Source organism: Euleptes europaea, chromosome 3 (assembly GCF_029931775.1).
Source record: "Euleptes europaea isolate rEulEur1 chromosome 3, rEulEur1.hap1, whole genome shotgun sequence".
Classification (NCBI taxonomy): domain Eukaryota; kingdom Metazoa; phylum Chordata; class Lepidosauria; order Squamata; family Sphaerodactylidae; genus Euleptes; species Euleptes europaea.
The window spans coordinates 93068730-93089809 of NC_079314.1; the positions used below are offsets into that span (position 1 = coordinate 93068730).

The following is a 21080-nucleotide window of genomic DNA, read 5'->3' on the forward strand; positions in this document are numbered from 1 at the left end:
ACGAATTCTCTGCAAGGCTTCCGCGAGTTCCACCTTGCCGAAGGCTTTTGTTTTCTGACAATGGCCCTCCCTCCTCTGATTGAGGAAGTGCTGCCGGAAGAAAGGCCTTTTGAAACGCAGAACAAGGTTGCATGACAGGCGGCTGAGTCAAAGGCACCGTGCTGCAAAGCAAACCAACCCAAAAAGCAGCAGCTGGTGGAACAGGATGAGATTTAGGCTCCTGAAATTCCAAAAGCCAACCCCAGCTGTCCATTTTGCAGACATATAAATGGTTCAGAAGTGTCAGGTAGTGAGCAGTTTTTGGCCCAGAAACAGGCGTCAGGTAAGGGTAGCTTGGCGTAACGTCAATCATCCTATTAGGGTTGCCAAGTCCCTTTTCGCCACCAGAGCCTGAGGAGGGCGGGGTTTGGAGAGAGGGGGGACTTCAATGCCATAGAGTCCAATGGCCAACGTGGCCATATTCTCCAGGTAAACTGATCTCTATCGGCTGGAGATCAGGTTGGCAATCCTACTGACTATGAGGCTGATAATAAAACCGGAAATGAAATTTAGCTAGGGCAGATTGTTGTGTTTCAGACAGCCTAAAATTCAGAAGTTTAAAAGGAGCATAATGTGAGTAACCATATTGGCCCCCAAACAGCTGGCACTGGAGACAAGTTCAAGTTCCAAGCTAAGAGAGGAAGAGTAGATAAGCGCAACAGTTGCTTTCAGAGATCTCTTCACTCAGGTTCCTGCTCTTTGGTTCAAATAGCAGAGGCAGGGGTGTTGAAAACAACATCCATTTATTAGAAGATACAGGGATGGGAGCAATCGGTTTCAGGACAAGGGAATTCATGCAGTCTACTTCTAGCTAACGAACAGAACTAAGAAGGGACTCTACCTAGGGTTGCCAAGTTCTCTGTACAACCCATGGTGGCATTCATACCTCAAGTTTGCAAACCAAGAAATAGGGTTGCCAGCCTCCAGGTGGGGCCTGGAGAAGTCGGGTAATTCCAACTGTTTTTCAGACAATAGAGATCATTTCCCCTCAGGAAAATGGCTGCTTTGGAGGGTGGACTCTATGGCACTATATCTGCTGAGCTCCTTCCCCTCCACAAGCAGGCTCCCCCACACACAAAATCTCCAGGAATTTCCCAACTCAGAACTAGCAAACCTACAAATGTAAGCCAAGCTGTAAATATTTTCTATAAACAGAGGACGATTTCTAAGCTGATGAGAAATTTCTAAGCTGATGAGAAATAAATTGTCACCGTCTATTGGTTTCAATCAGAAGGAGATTGAGACTGGGAAGGGCAGCCATGAAGGAGCTAGAAAATATTTTGTAGTGTAACGATGTGTCACTGGCCACCAAGACTAGATTAATTCATGCCATCGTATTCCCTATTACTATGTATGGGTGTGAAAGCTGGACAGTGAAGAAAGCTGATAGGAAGAAAATAGATTCCTTTGAAATGTGGTGTTGGAGGAGAGTGTTACGGATTCCATGGACTGCCAAAAAAACAAATCAGTGGGTTACAGATCAAATCAAGCCTGAACTGACCCTAGAAGCTAAAATGACTAAACTGAGGCTATCGTATATTGGTCACGTCATGAGACGACAAGAGTCACTGGAAAAGACAGTCATGCTAGCAAAAGTTGAGGGCAGCAGGAAAAGAGGAAGACCCAACAAGAGATGGATTGACTCAATAAAGGAAGCCACAGCCTTCAATTTGCAAGATCTGAGCAAGGCTGTCAAAGATAGGACATTTTGGAGGACATTCATTCATAGGGTCGCCATGAGTCAGAAGTGACTTGACGGCACTTAAAACACACACACACACTGGTTTCAAACACTAACTGAACAATGGATAGAGAAGAAGGCTGCATCTGATGGGTCTCAAAGAGAGACAGGTGGAGCGCTCAGCATGACAGCAGTCCTTCATGCACCGTCCAGTGACCAGTCCAAATGCAGAAAGTGCAGGGAACAGTTACCATACCTTCTCCATTTAGGAAGAAGGGAGCAATGCAGCAGACTTTCTGTGCCCTGCCTTGTTGCTACAGCTGCTGAGCGATAGCATAACTCCTGCAGAGCATGATCATACAGAGGAAAAGAGAAGGAAGTGATGGGCAGGGAGCCCTTAGTCAATGCTGTAGCCCGATTACAGCATAATGTGGCTTGATCTCCCACACATATAACTGACTTTTTAGACAAACCCCATTTCACCCTTCCGGTATTCTTAGGTCTTTCTTCTCTTCGTCCTCTAAATCAGTTTTTTTTTTAACACTGTGTGCATCTATTGATTCACCAATCCTTATCAATAATTCCTCTCTCTCTCGCTCTCCCCCTCCCTCCCTTTTACCTCGTATAACTCCAGGCTATTCCACAAACTCACAGAAACATTCCAAATGTCATTGTGGCTTCATAGAGCCAGCGTGGTGTAGTGGTTAAGAGCAGCGGTTTGGAGCAGTGGACTTTAATCTGGAGAACCAGGTTTGATTCCCCACTCCTCCACGTGAGCGGCAGATGCTAATCTGGTGAACCGGGTTGGTTTCCCCACTCTTCCACTTGAATAGGGTTGCCATCCTCCAGGTAGTAGCTGGACATCTCCTTCTATTACAACTGATCGCCAGCTGATGGAAATCAGTTCACCTGGAGAAAATGGCCGCTTTGGCAATTGGACTCTATGGCATTGAAGTCCCTCCCCAAACCCCACCCTCCTCAGGCTCTGCCCCAAAAATCTCCCGCCGGTGGTGAAGAGGGACCTGGCAACCCTACACATGAAGCCTGCTGGGTGACTTTGGGCTAGTCACAGTTCTCTTAGAGCTCTCTCAGCCCCACCTACCTCACAAGGTGTCTGTTGTGGGGAGGGGGAGGGAAGGTGATTGTAAGCCGGCTTGATTCTCCCTTAAGCGGTAGAGAACATCGGCATATAAAAGCCAACTCTTCTTCTTCTTCTAGATTCACCAAAAAGCCTTCACCTTTACCACTTTTTACCAACAAAAAGATTCTTAACCCCAATGCAAAGAATTTTACATTGATCCTGGGGAGAAAACATTGGAAACAAAGACTAGCATGGGGCTATCAAAAGGAAAGCAAGGAGCAACACAAAATGTTAGCATTGCAACAGAGGTATAACCTTGAGGGCATGCCCCAAACGGAAACACAAGAGAAAGTCTTAAGAAGTGCTGAGTCTTTCCTGGATCATTGAGGAGATTCAGATTTCATAACACAGTTCTTTCAGGTTCTTGTTTAGCTGATCAGAGGAAGCAGTCCTTCCTCTGTGCTCATGTTTCCCATTCATACACAGTGATGTAGTAATAAATAAGTAATTATATTATAACGGCAGCTTTTCAGCCCATTCTGTGTTGATATGAAAGATTACACTGTTGGATTCCTACGTTAACAGCAGGCTCAGTTTTTCAGGAAAAAAATACACCAAGGACAAAACAAGAAGCTCTCCTCAAGCAAGTCACTGATGCCCCTAAGGTTGCCAACCTCCAGGTAGGGGCCGGAGTTCTCCCAGAATTACAACCGATCTCCAGACTACAGAGATCAGTTCCCCTGCTGAAAAATGACAGCTTCAGATGGCGGACTTCATGACATCACATCCCTTCTGAGCTCTCTTCTCTCCCCAAACTCTGTACTCCTCAGTTCTGTCCCCCAAATCTCCAGGAATTTCCCAACTCAGAGCTGGCAACCCTTGATCATGCTCCTGAGTGTGGAATGGGAGAGAGGCATGGCCATTCAATAGGTTTGCCAGGTCCCTCTTCACCACCGGTGGGAGGTTTGGGGGGCAGAGCCTGAAAAGGGCAGGGGCTGGGGAGGGGAGGGACTTCAATGCCATATAGTCCAATTACAAAAGTGGCCATTTTCTCCAGGTGAACTGATCTCTATTGGCTGGAGATCAGTTGTAATAGCAGGAGATCTCTAGCTAGTACCTGGAGGTTGGAAGCTCTATTGGGCAGACATTTTCCAGGCAGAGGATGCCAGAGGAAAGGAAGGAGAAAAAGGTGAGAGCAAGAGTCATGTAGTGGTTAGAGTGTCAGACTAGGATCTAGGAGACCCAGTTTCAAATCCCCACCCTGCCATGAAAGCTTGCTGGTGACCCTGGGCGAGTTACTTTCTCTCAGCCTAATATCTACCACACAAGGTTGTAGGCTAAAATGGAGGAGAGGAGAATGATGCATTGGGTCTCCACTATGGAGAAGGGTAGGGTATAAATGAAGTAAATACAAAATAAATAAAGCTGAAGATGGGGGGGGGCAGATAAAAAGAAGGTTGGTTGGTGAGAGGGGAGGAGTGAAGGAAGCATAGAAAGGGGAGAGAATCTGGGGACTCCCAGGAGGAGAGAAAGAGGAAATAGTGTTGGAAGGGGGTACAGGAGGAAATGAGCCCTTGCAGGTTCCCCACTTGTAAGCTTCAGATTATTCCGCTGATTTGATGAACCTTTTGAAAGGCAGGAATTTAAAAAGGTCAGACAGAACAGATGGGTTGCTTATGTTAATCATCCAAATTAGGTACAATGACTGGTATTTGGTGGTGTGAATAATTAATCAGTTCTGGGTCCATTGATTAAAATGATGAGTGGGAGAAGAATGGATTAGTGGACATTGCTGTTAATGAAATTGTTTTTATTGGTGCATATAAGCCATGGATGTAGCCCAGCCCTGAGCCTCTTTTCTCCAGTGCTTGATGAGGGAAAATAGGGGAGGGTTGCCAGTTGAGCGCTGTCAGTTGGTGGGAGAGTCTGGGGGGTGGGCACTATGTAATTGGTGTCACACGAAAGCCATGTCAGTTCCAGCATGAATCCATAAGTGATGTCACCATGTCAGGATGCTCTAGGATGCTTTAGGGGAGGGGCCGGGGCTCAGTGGAAGAGCATGTGCTTGGCATGCAGAAGGTCCCAGGTTCAATCCCCAGCACCTCCAGTTAAAGGGACTAGGCAAGTAGGTGATGGGAAAGACCCCTGCCTGAGACCCTGGAGAGCCGCTGCTGGTCTGAGTAGACAATACTGACTTTGATGAACCAAGGGTCTGATTCAGTATAAGGCAGCTTCATGTGTTCAGAATACGATTCACCTGAAACTCCATGGTTTTAGAGTGTCACCGTGGAACTGGCATCACAGCATTGGCATGATGCCAACCCTTCCCCCCCCCATTTTGTTGCTTCGTGGAGCAGCAGCAGAAATCCAGGGGGAGCAAGTGGGAGATCTCCTGTGAAAAGCAGATCTGGCACCCGTAGGCACCATTAATCTAACACACATTACACATACTTATCCCATAGAACGTTCGGGGTACAAAGAATTTTATTATCTATCTTATTCATCCCTATGATAAAAACATAAGAAGAGCCCTGCTGGATCAGACTAGTAGTCCAGCAACCTGTTTCACACAGGTTTACCCTGGAGACCCCACTAACAGGGCTTAGAGGCAAGGCCTTCCCCTCATGTTGCCTCCTAGCACTGGGTGTCAGAGGTTTGCTCCCTCTGAAAATGAAGGTTCCCTTTAGTCGCTCTCCTCTGTGAGACTCCTCCATGAATTTATCTAACCACAGTTAAAGCCATCTATGCTCATGACCATTCCTGCATCTGGTAGCAGTGAATTACTCATTGAGTAAGGAAGTGTTTACTTTTGTCTGCATTGAATCGACTTCACTGGGTACCCTCAAGTGCTAGTATTATGGGAGAAGGAGAAAATGTTCTCCCTATCCACTTTCTCCACCCCATGCACAATTTTATGCATTATTATCATTTCCCTCCTCAGTCATCTTTTTTCTAACCAGATATGTCCTAAAATGGGGTGTGAGAAGGCAGAAAAGAGTGAACAAGAGATGTTTAAAGCGATGATATTAGCGGCTCATGCAGTTATAGCTTTTGGAGGGAAAGATAAAACAAAGTGGACTATGGACAGGTGGAATAATTATGTGATCGAATATGTGCAAACAGATGTACTGGGATACTTAATACAACAGACGATGGGAGAAACAGAAGAAATGGAATTGAAGACTAAGTGGAACCCATACAGTAATTGGAAGCCAACGAAGAGACTTTAGTAAAACTAAAAAGGCTATGCTCATGGCTGAAAATATGAAAATATGATATTATGGATTGGTCCGTGGGGGAGGGAAAGGGGGGGAAGGGGGAAATTTGTATTGGAAGAAGGAAAGTGTAAATTGTAATTATAAAGGTATGGAGACCTCCAATGCAATAAAAAATATATTAAAAAAAAAAAAAAACCAGATATGTCCCAGACTCTAGCCTTTGAATGATCACTAACAGGGGGTACGAAATGACTCAGTGGTAGATAAGCAAACCCATAGGTTAAATATCACTGTTTTAATGCTTTCTGGTGGGACATGGTATGATCCAACAGAACACTTCTTTTTTTAAAAAAAACTGTGTTCTCAGGATCATTTAACGAAGTAGATATGCTTTAAGATTTCATATTGTGGTTCAGTAAATTAAATACACAGTGGTAGACCAGGGAGAGGGGGTTAGTTAAACAGAAGTAGACTATGCAAGACTGAAATAGCTACTTTCCCAAAATTACCCAGTATGACCGTGATGGATCGAGCAATGATTTGAATGGATAATGATAATAATATTCATACAATCACATGTCCAGTGTACACCAAGAAATTCACATAATCTCAGTAATACTTACAAGTACTTTGTGGTGTAGACCAGTATTATTCTATTCTGGTTGGAGGGTTGCAGAGTGAGAGATGGTGACTTACCTAGGAATTCCTAGATGATAGTTGAACTGGGAACTTACAAATCATAGCCACCAGGAGGGGCTGTGACTCAGAGGTAAAGCATCTGCTTTTCATACAAAAGTCCCAGGTTCAATCCCTGCCATCTCCAGTTAAAAGTCTCACATAGTAGGTGATGTGAAAGACCTCCACCTGAGACCCTGGAGATTCACTGCTGGTCATAGTAGAGTTTGGGCTTCTCTGCACGCTTGACTTACTCCGGATTTTCTTTGCAGTCTATCCACAAGCAGTGGAATCGGTTTGAGCATGGTTCTTCCACATATCTGCCGTCCCTCTGCATTTTCACAGTTGTTGAGTCAGTTTATTTTCTTTCTTAAATAATAGGATTTTCAAGGGAGGGTGCTGTTATCATTAGTGGCGTCACAACACCTCTCCTTTTTATTTATTTTTTTGCACGTGCTTATATTGATATGATGGCTGCATTTTTAAAAGGCATTAAAATATTGATATATCAATATAGAATCATAGAGTTGGAAGGGACCACCAGGGTCATCTAGTCCAACCCCCTGAATAATGCAGGAAATTCACAACTACTTCCCCCACACACACACACACAGTGACCCCTACTCCATGCCCATAACATGACCAAGATGCCCTCTCTCTCATCATCTGCTTAAGGTCATAGAATCAGCATTGCTGACAGATGGCCATCTAACCTCTTCTTAAAAACCTCCAGGGAAGGAGAGCTTACCACCTCCCGAGGAAGCCTGTTCCACTGAGTTCCCAGCTTTCATTTTTATAGAAAAGTAAATCTCTAGCCTCTTCCTTAGCAGAGAAATGCCTTTTCCCCTTATATCTTGGAAGATGCTAGAGACAGCTTAAACTATCATTACAACACTATATCAACCTATCAATATTTTAGTGCCTTAAAAAACAAAACAAAACAAAAGCACTTGTCTTCTGGGCGGAGGGGAGATGTTTGATGACAATGACAGGCCAAACATTAAAAAGTGGGCTGGAAGTGGGTGAGACTTGGGCGGAACAAAGAAAATCAACAGAAACATTAAGCGCAAGGAAAAGGGTGACTTAAAATCAGCTTTCAGAAAAAGACTGGGTGAAAGTGGTCTCAAAAGAACCGGACCCCCCGGGGGGGTGGGCAACTGAAGCAATAAAAAGGTGTGTGGAAATTAGGAGATAAACCAAAGCAGTATGGGGACCAGAACTGATGGGGAAAACTCCATGCAGAGAAGTCCTATTAGCCTTGATACAGCAATGGTCTGAATCAGTATAAGGCAGCTTCAGGTGATTCCCAGAAGTTATAGCCCAAAGGTCCAATTATTCATTCATTGGGCTATGCTCACACAAGAGAAGCTCTGCTCTTTCCTCTGGCCCTGCTATCAGGACAGAAGGTTGCTGGATGCCAGGGTCACTCTGGAATTTCACGTTTGGTGCTTGTTTGGTGTTCTCTTCCTGCGGTGGTGCTGATTGCGCAGTCCTTGTGTAAACCGAGGAGGCAGAATCAGCACTGCCTTTCCTTCCTCTGGGGTATCTGTTAACAAGGCTTCCTGTCCATAGCCTTGCTCCATCCTCAGAAGACTCGAGGGATGTGATGCCAAATCACCTTGAAGAAAAGCTAGGTCCAGCATAAATTGGTCCACAAGGAGAACAGAGAACATTTTTGCACATGCCCTTACGCCAAACTCCCTTCCAGAAACCTTGCGTGATGGCCCCTTGTTCCCTCCCTTCAAATCCTGTTTCAACACCCTTAATTATCTTCTTCTAGGCATGAAGATGGGAGAACCACAAAGAGCTCTCAATGCTTTGGGTTGTTTTTTGTTTTAAGAAATAGCAAGAGAGCTCTTTGTGTTGTCAATCCCTTTCTTCCAGAGCTGCTATTGGTCCATAGATAAAATATACAAGTACCATAGAATCATAGAGTTGGAAGGGACCACCAGGGTCATCTAGTCCGACCCCCTGCACAATGCAGGAAACTCCCAACTACCCCCCCACACACACACACACCCAGTGACCAGAAGATGGCCAAGATGCCCTCCCTCTCATCATCTGCCTAAGGTCACAGAATTAGCCTTGCTGACAGATGGCCATCTAACCTCCTTTTAAAAACCTCCAGGGAAGGAGAGCTCGCCACCTCCCGAGGAAGCCTGTTCCACTGAGGAACTGCTCTGTTAGAAAATTCTTCCTAATGCCTAGACGGAAACTCTTTTGATTTAATTTCAACCTGTTGGTTCTGGCCCGACCCTCTGGGGCAACAGAAAACAACTCGGCACCATCCTCTACATGACAGCACTTCAAGTAGTTGAAGATGGTTATCATATCCCCTCTCAGTCTTCTCCTCTTCAGGCTAAACATATCTCATGGCAAATAACAGCCTGAGGGAGTGGGCAGCTGAGACTGTGAAAAAAAAGTTAGGCATGAGGGAAAAAGTTAATTCTCCTTCCCGCACACTGTAGCCCCAAACCACACTGGAACTGCCTGCAGCTGCCACTTACAACAAACAAACTCTGCATTGGCAATCTCCTCCAACCTCTTCCCCTCTGCCAATTGCAGGGGTCAGCAACCTTTCATTAATAGCCTAACTATGCCAAAATTCAGAATAAGAGATCAACAAAAAGCCAGTGTAAGCAAGCCCATTTGCGTAACTGAAAATATACAAATTAATCTAACTGATAATTGACATATTGCTTCATAATCGTTAAATATTTTACAGCCCAAACACAGGTTTTTGTGAGTGCTTTATCAGGAAGTGGCAATATCATGCACACGTACAGGGTCTCACAATACATATGAAAGAGCAGCCTGCACTGTTGCTTTAGTGCGCTGGCATAAATCTGAACAGGGTTCTGTAGTATTGGGGCCCGCATCCATCCCAGAGTGAGGTGGGGGAGAGTGGGTGTGTTCGCTGGGCAGCGGTCAGGTGTCCATGCTCCCAGGAACATGACAGACTCTTGGAGCAGCGTTCAAACAACTGGTTTATTGGCCAGAATTATAGCCACCCTTTCCTCCCTCGCAAGGGAGTTGTCACTCCCTGCCTCAATCACCTTGTGCTCCTTCACTGCCCTGCGCCAGAGGAGCTGTCCTCAGGGTTATGTTGATTCACCAACTAACAGTCAGTTCACTAAGAACGTTTCACTTTGGTTTGGTCTTCTGACTTTCTCAAAAATTCAAAAAGCGCGCCCCGTCAGTGTATATGCAAGGTACTATAATGGTCAAAGATACACGTTTTCTGTTTCTTCCTCTCTTATGGTTTTAGCACTATTGGGAAATATACCAATGGCATCCTGGCATATCGAATTTTTCAACAAAGGGTCTCCAGAGCAGCCAAGCAGCTAAAATCTGTTCTATTGTGGCAACTCAATCCAGCACCCAGATGGGGAAAGCTTGAAGGAAGATTGTGAAACAAACCTTTGTGATACAAACTTTGTGCAGAAGAAGAGAAAGAAGAAGATGACCTACTGGACTTTTCATTTTCTGAATAAGAACACTGCTTCATAATGTGTGTGTGTGTGTGTGTGTGTGTGTTAAGTGCCGTCAAGTCACTTCCGACTCATGGCGACCCTATGAATGAAAGTCCTCCAAAATGTCTTATCTTTGACAGCCTTGCTCAGATTTTGCAAATTGAGGGCTGTGGTGTCCTTTATTGAGTCCATCCATCTCATAATACTTAGTCTTTACTCTTTTTCAAGAAAAGTATTATGAGGCAGTGTTCTGATTCAGAAAACAAAAAGTCCAGTAGGTCTTCCTTATAATGAGGTGCATGCTACACAACAGCTGATAACCATGGACGGTACTTTGTGTGAATGAGACAACACATGTATTTTCTAAGTATGCACAGCTTTGGTACACAAGAACAGGTTCCATGAAAAATCTGGGTTTCCATTCACACATAGTGAAACTGTATGCCCTATTCACCCAAAATGGCAAAAATAAATGCATATCAGGAGGATCATGTAGTACTGACATCCATTACACAACGTTGGAGTACCAAAACTGAATGCCTAAGGGCCAAACTATCAATTACACGTCCACAGGGTTTACCCATGGGGGCTGATTCCATTTCAGAGATGGCCATTAAAAACACTGTGAGGGCCCAAATGTCTAGTTTGGCCCTGAAAAAGGGCTTTTTAGACACTGTGAGGTATAATGCCATTATACCCTCAGTGGGGTATAATGCCATAGAGTCCGCGCTTCAAAGCAGCCATTTTCTCCAGGGGAACTGATCTCTGTCACCTGAAGATAAGTTCTAAATTTGGGAGATTGCCAGGCCCTACCTGGAGGTGGCAATCCTAAACATACCTCAGTGTTAGGGTAAAATCAAGGAGGGGAGAACGATATATGCTGCCCTGAACTCCTTAGAGGAGGGTGGGTCTAAAATGTACTAAATAAAAACCACAACCACCATCAATTCAGCTCAGAGCAAAGGTCAGTCCAATTTGATCTAGTCAGTTCTGAGCTTGTGGCAACCCGATGAATGCCACTAACTGCGCAGGCATAAAAGCAGCACATGATACAAAGGTCATTGATAGGGTTGCCAACCTCCAGGTACTAGCTGGAGATCTCTTGCTATTACAGCTGATCTCCAGCCGATAGAGATCAGTTCACCTGGAGAAAATGGCCACTTTGGCCTTTGGAATCTATGGCATTGAAGTCCCTCCCCTCCCCAAATCCCGTCCTCCTCAGGCTCCGCCCCAAAAACCTCCAGGTATTTCCCAACCCGGAGCTGGCAACCCTACTGAAAGCCTACCCTATCCTCTATGAATTTATCTAATTCCCCTTTGAAAGCCAGCTTCATCAAAAAAGAGGGCACGAGAAGGGAAATAAGGGGAGGCAAAATGACAGTGGGAGAATATACAGACACAACAAAAGCTTTTACTTTCTTGAAAATCAAGGACAGAGTAAGATTTATCTTGCAAACTCTTTCCTGTTCCGCTGGAGTTTTCTCCACCTTTGAATAAGGCAAGATTGAATAAAATAATATTAGAGGAGATAACAGCCTAAACACATTCCTGAAAAGCTGCCAGCCTCTGCTTCTCACGCCCTTTGGCAATTTTTTGCTTTTGAAGAAACAATTTGTGGACTACTCCCGGCCTTCCCTTCAAAGGAAGGAACTGCTGCCAGGCATTAGGCCATGACAATATAGAAAGGAGGGTACCATCCTATCAGCTCCTGTCATGTTAGCTTTTGACCACCCCACGGTGAGCATGTAGGGAATTTTTTGAGGGACAATGTGAATTCTTGTGAAATGATATAACCTGGAACAGAGAAATATCTGAGGAAAAGGGCAACTAAAATCTGAGCGGTGGTGTTTTTTCAAGGCCGACTTCAACTAATTTTTCTATTTCCCAAATACTTTATGTCCAGAAACCTGCTGCCTTAGGAAAATAACACGGTTGTATGAGGGGAGGGGACAATAAGGTAGCTAGCGCAAAACCATTCGAACGGGTCCAGGCCTCCCTCTTTTCCCTTTCTGCTGAATGTGACATTTTCCCCTGGCGCCTCACTCCAAAAACTCTGCTGCTAATTTTATGCTCAGGGCTCTGAGACTGTGTAATTTGAGACTAGCGGCTCCTCCAAGCAGCCTGCCAGTCAGAGCGCATCCACCCTCTGGCACGGCTGCTGAGACATAAGGGGAGGGGAGGAAAAGACATGAGGCCAATGTCTAAGCTCGCAGGAGGATGTTTAGATGACTTTTGCCCCTGCCCTGCACCTGCCCAGATTTCTTTCTTCCCCCTTGCTCTGCCCTCCGACTATGTCAACAAGCAGGGATCAGCGGCCCAGCGGCCTTATTAACTCTGCCTTCTGTATCGGTCTGAAGCCTAAAGATGCTTTGAGTATGAGTGGCATTCTGTTACCATTCCTTGGATGAAAGCCACACACAAGGATCAGCTCTACCTGGAGATGGGCAATAATGCAAACTGTTTTGAAACATATTATCACTTTCCATGGTACATATACATATATTAGGGTTGCCTGCTCTGGATTGGAAAATTCCTGGAGATTTGGGGGGGTAGAGCCTGGGGAGGGTGGGGTTTTAGGGAGGGGCCTCTGCAGTGTATAATGCCAAGAGTCCACCCGCCGAAGAACCCATTTTCTCCAGGGGGACTGATCTCTGTCTGGAGATCAGTTGCAATTCCAGGAGATCTCCAGGTCCCACCTGGAGGTTGGGAAACCTATATTCTTTTGTCCCACTCTGTCACCTCTGATCAAGTAAGGCTTTGCCATTTCAAAGCACTTCCCAAATGCAAACCCTCACTAAACCTTTTTATTTAAAATGAGATTGGGGCAAGAGAGCACATACCATGAGCAATCCTGCTTTCAGGTGACATTTGGGTCTCTGATAAAACGATCAACAGTTTCAAGCTGAAGACAGATGTATATTTAGACATGTGGAGGATTCTATCCCCTCTCCATTTTAGTACAATCAGTAATTTATAAAACAGTTTTCATTTGCAAAGTGCATTACGGCCTTTATATAACTTGCTATAACTGCACGAAATAGGGACATTTGTTGTCCCCATTTTACAAATAAAGGGGGGACTGAGGCTGAACAAGTGTGATTGGCCCCAGGTCACTGAATGAGTCAGGAGCAGAAGCAAGGTTTAAACCCCCATCTCCCAGACCCAAGCAACTTATTAACTCATGGACCGCAGGCTGAAGAAAGCCCCGTAAATTCTTTCTCAAAAGCACTGTTTCTCTGCCTCCAAATTGGCTTGACTGAAACCACCACCACAGTTTGAAAGGAAGAGAAGCGATCAGTCATCATTAATAGATGACAGTTATCAGAGCTGGGCAGACCCTGTCCTCAATTTAATCAAACCTCTGCACCAAAAATACTTAAATTGCATGAACTTGTTCTTCATCTCCATCCTGTCCTGCATAACAGTTCTTTCTTAATCAGTCTCTTTTGATTTCGTTTAATAAGGCCGAAAGCATTGCTATTTAAGAAGCTGGAATGAGCTGATTAACTTGTGCAGTAGTCTTAGCGGCTACCGAAATGGCACTCTGGCTTTAATTCTTCTCACGCATCCTGAAGGTCTTTGGGTTTGGGCAGGTACAGCTGGAGCTCCCCTGATAGTAAAGGTAGGGTTGCCAGCTCCCTCTTCGCCACCGGCGGGATATTTTTGGGGTGGAGCCTGAGGAGGGCGGAGTTTGGGGAGCGGACTTCAATGCCATAGAGTCCAATTGCCAAAGCGGCCATTTTCTCCAGGTGAACTGATCTCTATTGGCTGGAGATCAGTTGTAATAGCAGGAGATCTCCAGCTACTAGTACCTGGAGGTTGGCAACCCTAAGTAAAGACCAGGCTGATAAAGGGCTGAGGGGAGCTAGTTTATATCTCAGATAATTGGGGTCAGGGTGATTGATGCCTAGAAGAGGGTAAGTAAATGCTTGTTTGGGGATTGCCAAAGTTCAGTCCAGCGTGGGCTAGTGGTAGACTCTAATCTGGAGAACTGGGTTCAATTCCCAGTCCTCCACATGAAGCCTGCTGGGTGACCTTGCACCAGTCACAGCTCTCTCAGAACTCTCTCAGCCCATGTGGAGGCAGACAATGACACACCACCTCTGAACGTCTCTCACCTTGAATACCCTACGGGGTCGCCATAAGTTAGCTGTAACTTGACAGCAATTTACACACACAGGATTCAGTCCCCTTGGGGTACTGAAGAGTCATGTGACAGGGAGGGTTGCCTCCAGAGCACTGGTTCCCAACCGGGGGTCCACGGACCCCCAGGGGTCCCCGAGAACTAAAGTAAGGTCCGCAAAACAAAGTTATAAACCCATAATAAATTAATATTTTCAATTAAAAGTTTTCTATTATAAAAATATATTCAAATATTATTCTAAGTTTAATGTTTAACTAACAGTTATGATTAAAGTTTATTTTTCAAATTCTCAGTATTTTTATTTTGAACCTTGGGGTCCCTGCACCAAACAAAAAAGTCCTAGTGGTCCCTGGTCAAAAAAAGGTTGGGAACCACTGCTCTAGAGATTCAGATCCTCTCCCAACATGACATTCTTAGAGACAACAAACTCTTCCAATATCTATTTTGCAATTCACATGAAACCACCTTAGTGGTGCAACCAATGCTACAGCGCTTCTCCAACCTGTCCTACCCTGGACCTGTCATCTCTTCCTCCCCTACAATCCACACACCAAGAATCTTCCTGAGTCCAACAAGTGGGGGAGGAGGCAGGAAAACAGAACAGATGGTAGAACCTGTGGCTGCCTCATCTCCAGAGAATGCAAAGGTACGGTGCAAATCTCTGGGTTGCAACCTGACAACTCTATTGGATTTAGGCTATCTGGCATCCTTGGTAAATAATCTTTTTCCCCCCACTGTGGTCATTACAAGTCTATATTTGCTAGAAAGCAACTTTTCCCCCCACATTGAGTCCTGCATTAGCATTTGCATGTTTCAGAAATACCGGTAGTAAAAAAGTTGCTTGCAGGCACTTTTTATGGCTGCTGTCAAATGCAGAGTTAGGCAGGTCTTCCAAACTGAGGGCTGTGGCTTCTTTATAGAGTCAATCCATCTCAAGGGTCTTCCTCTTTTCATGCTGCCTTCAACTTTTCCTAGCCTTATTGTCTTTTTCAGGGACTCTTGTCTTCTCATAATGGGACCAAAGCCTCAGTTTCATCATTTTAGCTTCCAGTGACAGTTTGGGCTAAATTGATCAAGAACCCACTGATTTGTCTTTTTGGTGGTCCACAATATCTGTAAAATTCTCCTCCAACACCACATTTCAAAGGTATATATTTTCTTCCTCTCTGCTTTCTTCATTGGCCAGCTTTTACACCCATACATAGTCATAGGGAATACTATGGCATTACTACTATCTACTCTATGGTAGTTTAGATGTGTGTGTGTTAGGGTTGCCAACCTCCAGGTACTAATTAATATAAAGATAGACACTTCTGTGTATATAGTAGTTAAACCAAAATTCACACTGAAAACAAATATTCCAAGCAATTTCAATATAATTCCAATATTACCATCATAATGCAAAAGTCATATCCAAGCACAGGTCATAAATTACAAAGTCACATGTATTGTTCACAAGTAGGTGCATACAAACAGGTAAGTATATAATCCTGGTTTAAATATAGGTAAATAAACACATCACCATGTATATAATGATTCTAACAATATATTTTTTTCTTTCCTTCTTCTTTAGCAACAATATAGTCATCAGAAGTCAGACAGGTGAGGAAACAATATATTCATCAGAAGTCAGACAGGTGAGGTACTAGCTGGAGATCTCCTGCTATTACAACTGATCTCCAGCCGATAGAGATCAGTTCACCTGGAGAAAATGGCTGCTTTGGCAATTGGACTCTATGGCATTGAAGTCCTTCCCCTCCCCAAACCCCACCCTTTCCGCCGCAAAAACCTCCGTCGGTGGCGAAGAGGGACTTGGCAACCCTAGAGTGTGTGTGTTAAATGCAGTCAAGTCGCTTCCGACTCATGGCGACCCTATGAATCAATGTCCTCCAAAGCATCCTATAAATTCGTGCAGGGCTTCTGAATCTTGTTGAGAGCATTTGGAATTTTGAGAAACAGTGGGCACTACCCCAAAATGGCAGCCATGAGGATGGGGTGAATCCCAAAATGTTTGCCATGGGGATGGGGCCAACCAGGAAATGTCAGCAGTGGGAGCAGAGACAGTCACAGATTTTTGTGAGGTTCCAAGCAACGTCTTCCTGCAATGGAGACATCGGCTAATGTGTGGATGCTTTGTGCAGGTGCAAAAGTAATACCTCCTGGCCTTTTCTAAAGCACCCATCCGAACAAAAAGGGAACAACTGCAACAAAAATCAAAACCAAAAAGCAGAGAATTGCAGAGAGAAAAATACCATATATAAATACAAAATTTTTGAAGTGTCATGTAAAAAGATTCTGAAACGTAATCCTCAAGTTATAACCATCCTTAAAAAAAAACCTATGTACATTTCGAAAGCAGGAATAATACAGTGTACATGTTTAAATAAATACAAAATATTCCTTTATTTATAAAGCACTGATAAAAGATCAAATGTGTAACGACAATCGCCTTCCTCGGTGGTCATAAAATAAATAGCAACACACAGGGATGAAACATCACACAAAAATGCAAAGAATGCGTAATAAACAAAGGGATGTGGATGGTCTGTACTAAATGTGACAATCTAAAAAAGACAATTTGTAAATAAAGGGGTATTTACCGTAAATGCTTTGTAAATAAAGGGGTATTTTGTATTTACTTAAACATGTACACTATTTTTACTATTTCTGCACTTGAAATATACATAGGTTTTTTTGGATGATAAATCCATAAGGTCAGGAATGGGTTTCAGAGTCTTTTTACATGACATTTTAAAATATGTATTTATATATCATATGGTATTGCTTCTCTGCAATTCTCTAGCTTTTTGCTCTTCTAAAGTACCTTTTTTTCCAAGAGGGCAATGAGGAGCCAGGATCAGTTGTTTGGAGAAAGACATGATGTGTTTGGTTTCAATTTCCTGAGAGTTTGCCTTCTGTTCAGCTACAGCACTGGTTCCCAACCAGGGGTCCATGGACCCCCAGGGGTCCGCGAGAACTAAATTAAGGTCCGCGAAACAAAGTTATAAACCCGTAATAAATTAATATTTTCAATTAAAAGTTTTCTATTATAAAAATATATATTCAAATATTATTCTAAGTTTAATGTTTCACTAACAGTTATGATTAAAGTTTATTTTCAAATTCTCTGAATTTTTATTTTGAACCTTGGGGTCCCTGCACCGAACAAAAAAGTCCTAGTGGTCCCTGGTCAAAAAAAGGTTGGGAAGTGGGAACCACTGAGCTACAGGGATAAACAGCTAAGCCAGAGCAGAACTGTGACACTACAGCTTTGCTAGTCAGTCAGCTGATAGGGACCAACCCAAAGTTCCCTGGGTTTTTTTTCTATTCAATTCATAGGGTTGCCAGGTCCCTCTTTGCCACCGGCGGGAGATTTTGGGGGTGGAGCCTGAGGAGGGCGGGGTTTGGGGAGGGGAGGGGCTTCAATGCCATAGAGTTCAATTGCCACAGCGGCCATTTTTCTCCAGGTGATCTAATCTCTATTGGCTGGAGATGTTGAATTAGCAGGAGATCTCCTGCTACTACCTAGCAGTTACAAATAAGAACGATAACCGGTGCCAGAGTTAAGATACCTTAAGAGAATGGCAGGACGGAGGCTCATAGATAATAAAGCATAACTTGCAAACTGAGTTTGTTAGACATTCATTTCATGCTAACACAAAAAAAGCAGTGAATATGTACAGTGAAAGAACAACAATGTGCAATGCAGTTATATACAGTGAAGCACAACGACATCAATAAACAACAGAGGCAGGAAGCCTCTGGATACAGAAATATCACCCCACAAATACGCCAACAGAGAAAATGCTATATTTGGGAAACCTCAGTGAGGGATGGGGGATAAAGTCCAAACGCACCCAAAGGCAAGGTCCAATTACTAGCAGCTGGAGTACGTGTGGCTAGTCATGGGTCCATGTTTCGAGTAGCTTCTTCAGCTCGATGTGATATCCAAGCGACCCGGTACACTTAAAGACGAATTGTGTTTAGTGTTGCCGGTAAGGACCGTTGCGCTGTAACAAGTGTACGTCATAAACAAAGCATTACAAGAAATTACAGTTGTAAGTATTCTATCATTCCCCGTCCTAAACTGGAATGGGCATGGCTTACCTAGGATAAATGTGTCAAGAGAGCGTATTGCAGATAGCGCATGATTTCCTTCAAGCCGGTACATTCTACGGTTCTCTAAGCACTAAGTAGCGAACTCGACCAATGAACAACTGATAGGGTTTACTTGAATCTTATCAATTCAAGACTCTTTGGATTTTATCCTCAAGACTCAAGAAACAAGTGAACACTGGAAAATACATAAGCAGGTGCCATGGCTTAGCGTCCCTCAAGAAGAGAACTTGATGGTAGTTGAGTGGCTAGTTCATCACTCTGCCTCACTTGGCATAGGGCTGGTTTATAAGAATCCTGGGGAGAGGGAGTGTTGATTAATTCAGTGTCAGTCAGTCAGTCAAGTCTTTATTCGGTACATAACCAGCAAAGTTGCAAAAAGCCTAATTAATTCAGTGTCTAGATAAGAAGAGGAGGAGGAAGAGGAAGAAAAGGAGGAGTTGGTTTTTCTATGTCAACTTTCTCTACCACTTAAGGAAGAATCAACCCGGCTTACAATCACCTTCTCTTCCCCTCCCCACAACAGTCACAACACCTTCCCTTCCCCTCAACAGACACCCTGAGGGGCTGAGAGAGCTCTAAGAGAGCTGTGACTAGCCCAAGGTCACCCAGCTGGCCTTATGTATAGGAGTGGGGAAACCAACCCGGTTCACCAGAGTAGCATCCGCTGCTCATGTGGAGGAGTGGGGAATCAAACCCGGTTCTCCAGATTAGAGTCCACCGCTCCAAACCACCGCTCTTAATCACTACACCACGCTGGTGTAGTTATCTGACACCAATGTAAGTTTCTGAACCAACAGTATGTGTGTAGCAGAGAGTGGCAGTTACAGGAGGAGGAATGGCAGACTGGTCTTTTGCTTTACTCAGTCATCCTAACCCCTTCCCCTGCACATGGCTTAGCCAAGAGGAGTGATTTATGACTCAGCTGCTGACTGGTCAACAGCCTCTCATAAATTAGAAAGCATGACACATATGGGTCAAGTTCCTTCACGTCCTTCTTCTGCCGAGGGATGTATCCGCCTGTGTATCTACCATGGCCTCCACATATTGGCTTTTCTCTGCTTTGGGTTCCAAAGTGGAATGATTATTCCAAGCACTCACATGATGCTTCGTTCTAATTGTCCTGTTCACAGGTTTCCCCGTCCTCAGTATGTTCTTTCACAAAGCCTCTTTTTGGTCCTGTTGTTAGGGTTGCCAAACTCCAGGTACTAGCTGGAGATCTCCTGCTATTACAACTGATCTCCAGCCGACAGAGATCAGTTCACCTGGAGAAAATGGCCACTTTGACAATTGGACTCTATGGCACTGAAGTCCCTCCCCTCCCCAAACCCCACCTTCCTCAGGCTCCGCCTCAAAAGCCTCCTGCCAGTTGTGAAGAGGGACCTGGCAACCCTAACAGTTGTCCACCCATGGGACCCAGCCCTATTTCTCTAAGGCCATTTATGCGTGGGAAGTTTTGCCTTGGATTTGCCGCTCTCTAGATGCACATTTTCCCCATCCAAATTCTCAAAACTCAACAGTAAGCCCCTGTGGAGAGTTTTGAGAATTTGGACGAGGAAAATGTGCATGTAGAGAGCAGCAAATCCAAGGCAAAACCTCCCACACATAAGTGGCCTCAGCCAACTATTTGCAGTGTGAACTCTTCTCTTCCAGGCAGCCTCTGCCTCACCCAGTCCCCAGTCTTCTAATTATAGGGTTGCCAACCTCCAGGTACTAGCTGGAGACCTCCTGCTATTACAACTGATCTTCAGCCGATATAGATCAGTTCCCCTGGAGAAAATGGCCACTTTGGCAATTGGACTCTATGGCACTGAAGTCACTCTCCTCCCCAAACCCTGTCCCCCTCAGGCTCCACCCCAAAAATCTCCCACCAGTGGCAAAGCGGGACCTAGCAAGAGGAGGAGAGAGGCAGAGGGAGTGACGTTGTAAGTTGCTTTTGGTCCCCTTTGGGGAGAAAAGCGAAGCATAAATATATTTCCAAAGTTTCCATGAAATATATGCTTGTTCTTACTGCACTAGAATGATATGTACCCTACCTATTGCAGTCATTAAGGCAGCCTTATTTTGAATCCCAACATCTCTTCCATAAATGTAGAGTATTGTGTGCTAAAATTAGCAGAAATGTAGCAGTTCCTGATTAATAGTAAATTTCCAAATGTTCAGAAATTTCTATGCTCATTTTCTCTTGCGCACCAGTAGATGCAGTAATGAGTTTGTTTATGTCAATTGACCTGCCAGTGATCAGTTCATCAAGCGCATTTCACTGCACTATTTTCATATAATGGATTGAAATGTCAAGACATTTTTTCTTAGAGTTGCTAAATGCATCCTAAACTACCAAATAAGTTCACATTGAACATTATAGGCTCTCTGGAGGTTGTGGCAATTTTACCTGATTGCTCCATGCTCCTCGTGTTTGCACTGCTGCACTTAAATCACAATGTGTTTAACAACCTCTGCTAGCCCACACCAATCAAGGTGATACACAAACCCTGACTGATTTGTGTCTTGCTTTTTGTCTGCCTCACAGTAGGGAAAGCATCCTCCTTATACTAGCATCTCTGTGGATAAGTAGCTGCAAAGGGCAGTGTTACTAGGGTTGCCAACAGCCTGCAATGTAAGCATCTCTTGCCTTAACAGAAGCTTGGGGGGG

General features: G+C 44.3%; 2 protein-coding genes across 2 annotated transcripts in view; both read left to right on the top strand.

The window, feature by feature from the left end:
- The window catches only part of PVALB (parvalbumin), a 179728-nt gene that overhangs the window by 107854 nt on the left and 50794 nt on the right, over positions 1–21080 (top strand). The window lies entirely within an intron of this gene.
- The window catches only part of IFT27 (intraflagellar transport 27), a 195563-nt gene that overhangs the window by 85974 nt on the left and 88509 nt on the right, over positions 1–21080 (top strand). The gene's annotated exons all lie outside the window — the stretch shown is intronic.